Here is a 12,476-nt window from a genome sequence, read left to right as displayed (position 1 = left end):
AGGGAGGGAGGGAGGGAGGGAGGGAGGAAAGGAAGAAGAGAGAGAGAGAACAAACAATGGACAAAATGACAGGCAGAGAGGGGTACTCTGGTAGTTTGAATGAGACATCGTCCATCAGCTCAGGCTTTTGAACACTTGGTCCCTGGTTGGTGGCCCTGTTTGGAGAGGTTACGGGAAGACGCAGCTTGATGGAGGAAATGCATCACGGGGCTCTGAGAGTTTGAAGCCTCACTCTGCATCCACTATGCCCCCTGCTTCCTGTTTGCTGTTGAAGATGTGCCCTCTCGGCTTCCTGCTCTGTTGCTATGGCACTCTTGTCATTATGGAACCATGAGCCAACAGCAGCTCCTTCTTCCAGGAGTCGATGCTGTCATGGTGTCTGATCACAGCATCAGAAAAAAGTAGTTAATTGTTCCCTTGGTCCCACTAGCTTGCTTGGTTCTAGAGTATCAATCCTGTATACCAATAGTGTAAAGTGAATGCGTTTCAGTAGTAAGAGGAGAAATCTGACATATGACATATAGATACAAACATAAGACACATGAGTATCCTCTTTTGTAGGTGTTAGGGGGTCTTGGTAAAGGAGGACGATTGGGTGTTATTTGGGTCAGGGTGATACTTGTTCACTGAGTGCTCTCTTCAGGGAGCCCAGCAGAACAGTCAAAGCTGACAATTTTGTCTTCATCTCATGCATGGCTTGCATATTATCCCAGTGGGGCAGACTCTGCAGGGCAGCAAACTCAGGTCCAAGGAACGGAGGGTAACCGCACCATTTGGTTTTCTTCTGCCCAGAGAAAAGGAGTGGATACCAGCCTTAGAAATGGGACCCTGGCCTAGACTCAGTGCTAAGCTTCTGTGATAGAAATGGCTCTGGAATAGGCTGTGCCTCTGTGGGGAAGAGACTCTAGGGCCCCAGGTATGGCTGTTTCCTCTAAGTCACAGGGTGGCTTGGCTCCCCCTTAGTGTGGAGCAGGAATCCCTCCTTTGGTGATTGTAGCTGGTCTTTGCTTCTTTGTGGCTTTTTTTCCCCACCCTTTACCCTCTCCCCCAGTTTCACCTCCTAACACTAGTTAAGAGAAAAAGAAGGATAGAGGGGAAAGAAAGAGAAAGATCCCTGAATCTAATTTCTTTTCTTTTGTTTCTTCTTTAATCACAGCTACTAACAAACCACAACCAAGCTCCCTAAACAACCAACAACCATCCCTCCCACCACCACCTCTCAGAGCCCTAGCATTTATGTGCCCTCTGAAAAGTCCACAGAATTCCAAACATCACACAATCGAAGAAATTATCTGCAGCTAGAAAAACCATGCTTCTGTTAAAGCACAAGGCAAATCATAGTCAGCTGCTGTCGACAGTCCAAAGCAACCCCATATTCCACACCTAGGATTAAAATGAAAGCACATTCTTATAATATTTCTTTGTTTTTTTAAAGAAACCAAAATTCCAGAATTATCAAAAATATCCCTAGAGATGTTGTGATGGCACTGCCCTGAGTGTCATGGGGCCTGGGCAAGCTGACACAGGGATGCAGGGCTTTGGTTAGTCTAGGGCTCTTTGAGAAGCCAACGGGCTAGATGTTTGGGGATCTAAATTGCTTTAGGCTAAAGTGTCTCCCTGGGATATAGCAAATAAGTTTGTACATCGGCCCAGGCTGCCTTCAAATTCGCTGTGTTACTAAGGATGACTGAGAACTGATTCTCCTGCACCTTCCTCCCAAATGCTGAGATCATGGGTTTCGCAGTTCTGGAGACTGAACCTAGGAGTTCATGCATGCTACACCCCCAGGCATGAAGCAGTGTTTTTAGCCACAGAAAATGTAAACTAAGCCACCTTCTCAGGTGTCACCAGTGTCTGTCCAGCAGGCACCACCCAGGGATCCCTCTTCCTTATAAATTGCTTTTCTGGAAGTTTTCCTTCATTCCTCTGTGGAAATTATCTCCCACCCTTCTTCCTCTTCTCAGCTTCTCAAACTGGAGGTAACTATCGTGTATATTTGGGTTTTGTTCATTTGTGATACTAGGAATAAAACCCAGGGCCCCTGCCCAAGCTGAGCATGTTCTTGTACCACTGAGCCACCCCTAGACATATATTTATGTTTAAGGGCCTGTTAGGAGTCCTACAGCTAGAACTCTCTGAGAAGGCTGGCCCAAGCTCTCATCTATACTGAAGCCACCCGTGTCTGCAGGATCCTCCATCTAGAATAGGAAGTATGGTTTCCATCTAACGGTGGCATTTACAGGTCCCTAAGACCAGAACAGGAAGACAGAAACACAGCCGTTTTGCAAGCTTCCTCTGCAGCCTCTGTGCAGTCTGCACCTCTGAGCAAAGACACTTCGGGAATGAGCTACAGAGCTCCTGTCATAGAATATCCTTACACTTCATCATGGGACATGCCCTGGTGTACAGAGTCTCTCAGCTAGAGGTTGGTCAAGACAAGCCAGGTTCCCCAGATCCAGTGCCCAAATGTTGGGCAGGGCGAGGTACCCAGCCTTCCAGACAGAGCCTGTGGCTGCTGACGGTAGAGCCGAGTCCTCTGGAGACGACAGTGCTCAGTGCCAGCTCACTGGGCCCCAGCCCCCAACAGTTCCCCCACCCAAGGATCACATAGTTGAAAGGGACTTTGACAGTGGGGCAGAAAGGAAAGTTTGAGTTTTGTTTTTCTCTAAATAAATGGGCAGCTTTCCCCTCCATTTTTCCAGATGCTTCTTCAGAAAAGATTTCAATGGCTTGGACTGAGAAGCCTAAATCTGCTTTAAATGAGTGCTTGGAACCAGGACTCACTCTTTTGGTGTCCCGAGTGAGCCACCAACAAACTGAGGGAACCACCCCAGTCGCTTGGTCACAATGGGCCCTCGTTTGAGGGATGTTGGTATTTGTTACTTCTCTTTCCTAGGTCTCAAGAGCCCTGCCCTAAAATTCCTGAATAATAGTTTATGAGGGGGCTGTGCCTGCGGAACTATGTTGGCGAGAGCACTAAATGAGGCAACAGTAACTGAGGAAGAGGCTCTTCTCTTCTGAGGAAGAGAGCTGCTTTGGGAGAGCATGTTGTAAAAGTAGGGGATCCCTGGGCTCTGAGGCTGGTCTCTACTCCCCTGAATCCACCTGGGCTCACCATTCACCTTCCCAAGGGAGGGCTCCTGAGCACAGCAAATGAAGTAGGCAGAGCAGTTAGAGTCACTTGTCACCTTCTGCAGACTTGAATGTCTCTTCTTCCAAAGCCTCAGCCTCCACCCCTGGCCCTATAATTCCTGTTCCTAGGCAGCAGACACTGTATCAGAGGGCTGCCTGGGGATTCATGGTTAGCTCACAGCTACACGTCCTTGAGCCTCCCTGCCCCCACCTCCACCCTCAAGAAGCTTCTGTAGCATGCTCTCCAGACTTCTGGAACAACGCTAACTGCACGAGGTGTACCCAGAGAAGGCTTGTAGAGCAGAGGAAGGCAAATAGAGAAAGGTCTTCTGAGCACAGTCTGAGAAAGTTCACTGGAAAGTTCTAAAATAGAAGTGATTTGGGTCTAATTTATATACTAGATGCATTGCAACATTTGGCAAAAGTGATACATTCTGCATCAGCTTGAAATGATACAATCTAGGGATCTTTATTGGGTTCATTCTCTCCACCAGGGAAGCCATTAAAGCAGGAAATCCATGAAGCACCACAGTCAGCAGTTGAAGGGAGGCCTTTATTGGGGATGAGGAGACACACATCCAGTACACAGAGAGAAGGACCCTCTGCATAGCTGAGGGGGTACTCGGGAAAATACCATCTCTTCTCCAGACCTAGTGGCTTTAAAACCTCTGAAGGGTTTTCCTCCCTGATTTAGAATTGGCCATTTTGAAGAAAGCTAGGATGGTTGATCGGCCCACAACACACGTGAAATTTTTTTTAGCAGGCCTTGATCTTGTTGAGCTAGTCCATCATCAAGAGCATATTGATGGACCTACAATGAGGTTTGGTTTTATTTTAAGCTGCCAGGCTTCTCAAGTCAGGAGGGTGAGGCAGAAGCTGACCATCTTGGAAATTCGCTACCTTTATTCCAGAGCCATTGTCCCTCTTCCTGTCTGTCTGTCTATCTGTCTGTCTGTCTGTCTGTCAGGGAGTCGCCTAACTCCTAGTCTTTCAATGTCACACCTGGCCTGCTCTGTTTTCCTGTTGGTAGGTATATATAGCATAGAATTTACAGTTTTAGCCATTTCAGTGTACAATTCAGTCACAAAAATGCAGTCTGTTAGCACAAGGCCATCCCATAGACCTATTCTCAGGGACCTAACAATTGCCACTAAGTGTGCCAGGTATGTGCTGCAGATAAAAGGGCCTCCAGCTACCCCAGATTTCTCTCTCTGCCTCCCCCTCCCTCCTTTCTCCCATCCCGCCCTCCCTCTCCCCCCCCCTGTCTCTCCCACTCGCTCCCTCCCTCCCTCCTTTCCTCACTCCTCCCCTCCCTCCTTCCCTCTCCCTCTCTCTCTTTCTCCCCTCACCTCTTTCCCTGTCTCTCCTCTTCCATTTCTTCTGTCTCCCTGCCCATCTGTCTGTCTGCCCCTATCTCTCCTTCATGTCTCCACTCCAAGACTTCCACTCTCCCTTCTCCCAACAAGCCTCTTACATCAGATCTGTTGCGTGGTGTAATTTCTCAGGGGCACACCTTAGTGTGGCTGCCGAAGGTCCCTGACTCCTCCATCACATTTTTATCCTGTCAGAGTCGTACAGTTATATGGCCGCCATCAGCATTCATCTCCACAACAGTTTTTGCCTCATAAAACTGAAACAATGGACCCATTAAACTACAATTTTTTTCTCCTTTTTTTCATAATTAAAATTATATTCTTTTCTCATACAATATATCCTGACCACAGGCCACAGTTTTTCTCCCTCCACTCCTCTCAACTCCCCACCACCACCTCTCACCCCCCAGATCCACTCTCACTCCATTTCCCTTCAGAAAGGACAGACCTCCAAGAGACAGCAACCAAACACAACAAAACAGGACACAATAAGACAAAGCGAAAGCCCTCATATCGAGGCTAGACAAAACAACCCAGTAGGAAGGAAAGAACCTCATGAGCAGGTGGAAGAGTCAGAGACACATCTGCTCCCACGGGTATGAGTCCCATAAAAACAGCAAGCTAGCAGCCATGACATACACAGAGGACCTGGTGCAGACCCACACAGGCCCTGTGCTTGCCACTTTAGTCTCTGAGCTCATATGATCCCTGCTCAGTTGATTCAGTGGGCCGTGTCCTCCTGGTGTCCTCCATGCGCTCTGACTCCTGCACTCCTTCCAGCCCCTCTTCTGAGGGGTTCCCTGAGCTTGAAGTGGGGGGGGGGACCAGAATGGAGACCTTCCATCTAGACTCTCCCATTTACACTCTGTCTTTGCATAACTTATGGCTGTAGGTCTCTGCACCCGCTCCCGTGCCCTGCTGGAGAAAGCTTCTCTGACGACGATTGGGCAAGGTGACTATCTATTAGTATAGCAGAATATCATTAGGAATTATGACTTGTTTCTTTTTGGCCAGTTTGGTTTTATCTTAGGTCTCTAATTATCAATTCTCTGGCTTTTGGCCATCCAGGCAGTGTAGGCCGTGAGTTCCTTCTCATGGTGTGCCCCTCAAGTTAAACTAGATGTTTGTTGGCCACTCCCACAAACTCTGTGCCTCAGCACATCCTGTAAGCAGGACAGACTGGTCTAGGGTTTTGTGGCTGGGTCAGTGTCCAGGTTTCTCCTTTTGTAGCCTGCAGAGACTCTTCCCACACCAAAGAGACTAGGACATAGGGTGAAGGTGCCATGTAGACATCAGCTCCACCTCCCTGTGCTCAGTGAGCTGTAGATATTGTCCTTGGCAATGGGGCCCCACTATCAGTTTTCAGAGAGGCCCTTCTGTCCTAGCATCTACCTGGGTTGTTTAGGGATCTCCATGGAAGCCCGTAGCCAATGACTCAACCCAATGCAACCTGTGTCACCACTGGAAGCTTTGCCTGGCTACAAAAGATGGCCAGTGCAGACTCTGTGTCCTCCATTACTAAGAGTCCTCTCTAGGGTCATCCTCATAGAGTCCAGAGAGTTTCCACTGCGCTAAGTTTCCACAGTGTCCCCAAATGCCTCCAATTTCAGCTGTCTTCTCTCCCTCCATCCCTACTCCCTGCCTTCTCCAACTTGATCTTTATGGGCTGCAAAGATGGCTCAGCCATTAAAGGCTAGCTAGACTTCAGCCAAAAATATAAACATCAGTTTCTTAACTCTCCTTTCCCCCAGCGCCAGGCAACGCTGTTCTGCTTTCTGTTTCTGTGCATTTGACTTATCTTTGTCCCTCGCACACATGAGGTCATGCGTCGTTAAGCTTTGCAGCGACTGTCTTTTTTCAGGCTTACTCATGTTGTAGCATAGGTCTGAATTCTCTTTTAATAGATGAACAGTATTCTATTGTAAAACCCGGTTATCTATTGATAGATAATTGGGTTGCACTTTGTATTTTGAATGTTATTATGAATGTGAATGTATTGAAGTCCCTACTTTCAATTCTCTTGAGTATATAGAGTATATATCCCAAACTGGAATTACTGGCTCATATCATAATTTTTGGTTTCAATTCTTTTATATTTATTTTTGTTTTATGTGTATGAGTGTTTCGTCTACATGTATGTCTGTGCACCACATGTGTACCAGACAAATTCAGAAGAGGGTGTCAGATCCCTGGAACTGGAGTTACAGATAGTTGTGAGCTGCATGTCTTCACTGGGGATGAACTGGGGACCTCTACAAAAGCACCAAGTGCCCTTAACCACTGAGCCATCTCCCCATGTCCTGTGTCCCGACATCTACCGGCTGAAGAGCGATGGTGGTGCCTGTGTGGATGGGAGAGCAGCTCTCGGCTCCTCCCGTCCTCCTGCCAGTGACGTATGTCCCTTTCTCTGAAATCGTGGAGATTGGTTAGAGAGTCAGATTTGTTAGCCCGGATGCTCCCTTCCCAGCCTTGCCTGTGTCCTTTCAAATTCCAGTGTAGCACCAGTCAGCGAAGCAGAGAGTCAAAATGTACTCCCCATCTCAAAATGGCATGTGGCATTCTGGGAAGGGAATTATGGTGTGGCAAAATGACAGGTCGGATATTTGCTTTCAGATCTGCTTTGCCATGCTACATAAAAATAATGTCTGCTTTTCAAGTTTGACTTCATTGTTAAGATAAAAATAATAAACCAGTTCACCCAGAACAAAAAATGTTCTTATTAGGTTTTTACCTAATTAAGAGTCCAAACCCACATACTGAGACACACCCTCCCAATAACAAAATAAAACAACAACAAAAAACATAGACCAACTTTTGGGACCTACAAGATGGCTCAGTAGGTGTCTTTCTTGCTGACAAGCTGACAATCCCCCGGACCCACGCGGTGGGAGAACTGACGGACCACACACATGTACTCGCACAAAGGTTTTTAGAAGAACTATGAATTCTCTAAGTTGTTGATAAAAATATGAGTTGTAACTGGGAATAGTGGTTCATCTCAGAGGAAGGCAGAGGCAGGTGGATCTTTGTGAGTTCTAGTTCAGTCTGGTCTGTGTATCAAGGCCAGGGCTATTGAGACTGGCTGGGACTCATAGAGATACCCTGTCTTAAGGAAAAAAAAATACTCTTAAGTTTTGTACATGGGGCACACTTAAGCTCATTATTCACAAGTGTTAGTAATTCTTATAGCAAAAGTAGTTTCATACTGTCAAAACTCTGGAATTGTGTATGAATTCTAGGATAACTTATAAAGAATTAATAAAATTGAACAAGAGAGGGTGAATATAAAATCTTGGAATCTGTGAATGAGATGTTGCACACGTGCCATCTGATTTGATCCTGCAGTCTCCAGTGGAAGTGGATTCCAGCATCTTACAGATGGCTAGACAGAGGGCTAGGGAAGCTAAGCTGCTTACCCACAGCCAGGCAGCTGGTGATTAATGCACCAGAACCTACACACAGGGTATTGGGTCACACCGTAGTCTGATGAGTCTGAGATGTATTGCTTCCTGTAACTGAGTAGATCCGAAGCCACCACAGCTCTGCCCAGCTGTGTCTTTGTTGCTTCTCTTCACTGTATACACGAGCTCTCATATTTAAACTTGGTTCTTCCTTCAGGAAAGTAAGAGGTAAGAGAGGGAGGTGAGAGAGCGGCTTCAGACCATTTCAGGGTTAAGTCTTGTCAATTTTGGTCTCCTAAGGTTCAGAAGTGCAATTGCGAGGAAGAGTACAAACTGTCTGGCTTTGATTGTATATGTGCCCAATGTTTGAAAATCAAGTCTTTTAGCCAGATTGGCTTCTCTAGACTCCTATGCAGTTAGGAGAAAAAATTCCCCTACGAAGGGACATGCTGCTGACCCTGCAAGGTGGGCAGGAGAGCCTGCGCAAATCAAAGTCAAACCACATCAAAGCCTTGGTTTCTTTAATGGCTCTAGTGCTGAATGCTTCTTTCTAATATTTTCTATGACTGAGAACCTCTCTCAAATTGGTAGCAGAAGCTTGAAGACCACCACAGAACACTGACATCCTAGGCCTACCCTGTCTGCTAAAGACAGCACCATTTGAGTCCCCATGGTGACAGGAAGACCAGAACCACAGTTTACATGGCTCCCCCAGCCATCTTCAAAAGGGGCTGAAGTTTAGTCAGAGTATTTGTTATATAAAAGCATGACGTAGGAGGAATTAAGGATTATCAGCATAGGGATTTCCCTGTGCACTTTACCACCTGTATCTATGCTGAGCATTTTCAAAGATGTAGATGTACATTAAATGGGAATTAGAAAGTTAAGCTTGTTGACAAAAAGGAGTGGATTTTTCTTTCAAGAGACTAAAGGGACTGCAGTGCAACCGAAAGCTTTCAATCTATGTATTACCTTGGGTTGTCTGAAAGAGAAAGGAAGAGGCATGGTGGCGCTCGCCTTTGATCTCAGCACTCAGGAGGCAGAGGGAGGCAGATCTCTGAGCTCCTGGCCAGCCTGGTCTTCAAAGTGAGTTCCAGGACAGCAAAGACTACACAGAGGAAGAGAAAGGAGTCCTTAGACTTTCAGGTTCAGAGGTGTGGAAGTGCCTCTGACCTGACTCACAAGACAAAAAAAAAAAATCTAGGAAATGAAAGTGGCAGAGTACAGGGACCTGAAGCCTGTGTCCCTAGAGATCCGCTTGGCACCCATGGGTGCAGATAAAGGAGCAATTGCCTTCTGATGGTGTTCACCACAGAGCTTTCATCCTCTGAGTTCCCCGGGTGGATGGGGATGGAAGAATCCCCAGTGGAAGTCTTCCTAATTGCTGTTGTCAGCAGCTGTAATCTCTTCCTGATACATTCCAGGTTCATCTGGGGCTTTGGACTGCAAGGGGATTATCCTCAGCCTTAATTAAGCTCCTGCCTGACACGGGGTGGGTGCCAGCTGCTCACATAGACTTGGGCCCTGAAGCTTGGTCGTGCCTTGGCTTTCGGCTTGCCCTTCACCCTTCACTCCTCACCTTCCTAATACATCCACAAGGTTAGACTCATCACAGTATCTCTGGTCCAATTTGTGAGGAGGTGATGTTTTGTTACCTGGGAGCTTATCCTCAGAGGTAGAACGGAGGATTCTCACCAAAAACAGTCTTCTTCCACCAATTCTGCAACACCATTGCCTCTATTTATTATTTATTATATATGTATTGTTTAAATTTTTTGTTTGCTATTTTAAGCCAGGTGCCCACCATGTAGCCCAGGTTGGCTGCAGACCTGTGGTCCTGCCTCAGTACTGGGATTATAGGCATGGATCATCGTGCCCAGCTTTATGTCCTATTCTCCAGTTATCACCAGCACTGTTCTAATCTCTGACCACAGGATACTTTATGTGTTATAAACATGGGTGCTTGGATCTGGTGGCACAGACATATAATCCTAGTTACTTGAGAGGCTGGGTCAGGAAGAGCACAAGTTCAAGGCCTTCTTAGGCTACAGAGTTGAGTTCAAGGGCCATCTTGGCAATTAGGTGAGTCCTTAATTTTTATAAAAAGTAAGAGTAGAGATAGGGATTTCTTGTAAGAGAACGAGAAGTTCAGAGCACAGAGCCATAGGCAGAAAAGAAGCCATATTGGAAAACATACATGCTCTGTCTGTCTGACAAAAATTCCCATGGAAAAGGCTCTGTTTGTGGCTCATCTTCTGGCCTCAGTCTTCTCCAGCATCCGTCAATCACTGCCTACTGATACCCCTAGTGAGTCTGGCTCACAACTCCCATTTTTATTTATTTATTTGTTTTTCCTTTCTGTGTGCAGCTCCGTGGTCCCCAGCGTCCTGCCAGGCAGTCTGTTTCTCTTTGGCCAGTGCACAATCCTGGCTCCTCTCCTTTTGGTCTTCCTCCATCCCAGATGTGGGCAAAACCTCATTTCTTTCGTCTTGCCTAGTCCTGGCTGACAGTCAGACTGCTGCAGCTGTGCCCTGAAGCTGTATGGGCTTTCACTGTATGCACAGGGCCAAACCCTGCCAGGATCAGAAGACCCACAGAGGCTCATCATCTTTGCAAACTCATCCCCTTTTTCCCCCTTTGCATCAAGTTCTGAGAAGGCAGATGTGTGGCTTCGAGTCTGGGAGGGTCTGTGCAGTGAGCAACATTGCCGCCACTCTGGGTTCAGGCTGGGAAGGTCTGCTCTAAGCAATGAGGGATGGATTAAGAGCCCTCGGTGTGTTAGGAGAAGCCTAAAAGTCTGATGTCCTAGAGCATGGTCCTCTTTAGTCACTGAGTGACTTCCCAGATTGTATTAGGTCTGAACAGTGGCAGAAGTCAGGTAGCAGCGCCCAGCAGCTGCTGATTCCTCCTCCAGCAGCCACACTCTCAGGAGCCCCATTTTCTTCAAAGGCCTTTTGAGGCCATAACGGTTTTTGAGGACATTTTATGGAGCAGGAGCACAGTCTTACTATTTAAAATTATTATAGGGATTATGACTGCAATATCTTTATTTTTATGACAGTTGTTGGTTATGCCCCTGATTTATTTGATACTGGGCTTCTGTTCAAGAACACAACCTCCAATTAAATGTGGTTACTGTGGCAAAAATACGATTCTCCTCAAAGTGACCCTCCTTGGGGCCGGTTCCAGAAACTCATTATGGTGAAAAGTGAGGGCAGCCTCTCTGCATTCATGAGCGTTCCTCTGGTGGCCACTTGCTTTTCCCATATGAGGAGTTAGAGGGCAGCGAGCCTGTGGGTTGGGCCTAAAGGAAAATGGAGGTGAGAGGAAAGAGCCTCCTCCAAGAATTAAGTGGGTCACCAGTTAAAACCATGCTTTAGAGACAGAAGAAACCCTGGATACATAAAGAGTAATTTTCTCTTCCGCGATAGGAAGGAATTACAGCCCAGAGAGACCTAGAAGCCTGGCCAGACCCAGGCACTGAGGTCTGGCTGTCATACTGTCCTCTCTTCTCCACCCTAATTTCCCTAGGATGGCATGAGCTCACATGGCTCCAATCCCGTCCTACTCTGAACGCAAGGAGATAACCCATGACTCCCTTTTTTCATGACCAATCTTTTGTGAACCCTTTGGAGCCTTTTGAAACTGAGAATCAGGCATTGCTTTAAGAGATGGAGGCTCTATTAGAATAGGCACACATCACCATTTTGGGTTATCCAAAACTTGTTTTACTTAAATGAGGAATTTACAGTGAGGCCTGAAGACAACCCCTGAAACCAGAGACCAGAACTGTGGTCCTAAATGTGCCACTTCATCTGCCATGTGGTCTGGCTAGGAAACCCATTCCTCTTACTCTTTCTCTAGTATTACACTTGGCATCATGGCTGCCATCAAGGTCACCATCACAGGGTAGCTGGTGAGGGAACTCTTCCTGGGAAGACATAAACCAGGGCACCAAACAGCCGTACAATAGGGTACCGACAACCAACTAAAGTATGAGTCCACCAAGCCCAACTTGGAGAACCAATGAGTTTATTGGCTTACTTACAGAGCATGGGTAAGGAGTCACTCACAGGAGCATGGGTGACCCTAAAGCAATGTCACCATCACAAAGTATCACACCAGCATAGATGAAGACTTCCCCATAGCTGCGTAGACACAGTCCCCTTTAGTTAATCTTTGACAGTCTGTGTACTCTCAAGACCACAAGGCTATGTGCTGTTAGGGATGAAGTACATACAGGTTGCCTGGAGGCTCAGTAAGGAGCAGCAGTAATCTCAGCTGAGGGCCCAGTGACCCCAATACCTCTTTTCTATGAGACACTATCAACAATAAATAAGCCAGACCTCGGGGATCTCTTGCAATTGGTTACAGATGTTCCAATGAAGATGGTGACTGTGATGCTCAGATGATAGAGTTCTACAACCTGAGATCCCTCCCTCATAGTGCTGGGAGTTAAGGTTCTCTGAGAACTAGATATTGATGGGCATTCATTAGCCTCTGTATATAAGATCCTAGCCATAAAAATCCCGCCAGTAGCTTCTTAATTGAAGGCCATTCTTAGATCCCA

General features: G+C 46.8%; 1 protein-coding gene across 2 annotated transcripts in view; it reads left to right on the top strand.

Moving 5' to 3' along the window:
* Mylk (myosin light chain kinase) overlaps positions 1 to 12,476 on the top strand; it is a 188,648-nt gene that overhangs the window by 37,292 nt on the left and 138,880 nt on the right. The gene's annotated exons all lie outside the window — the stretch shown is intronic.

The sequence above is a fragment of the Grammomys surdaster genome, unplaced genomic scaffold (genome assembly GCF_004785775.1).
Source record: "Grammomys surdaster isolate TR1022 unplaced genomic scaffold, NIH_TR_1.0 125889, whole genome shotgun sequence".
NCBI classification, from domain to species: Eukaryota; Metazoa; Chordata; class Mammalia; order Rodentia; family Muridae; genus Grammomys; species Grammomys surdaster.
The sequence above is the reverse complement of the archived record's forward strand: the minus strand, read 5'-3'. Positions and strand labels throughout refer to the sequence as shown.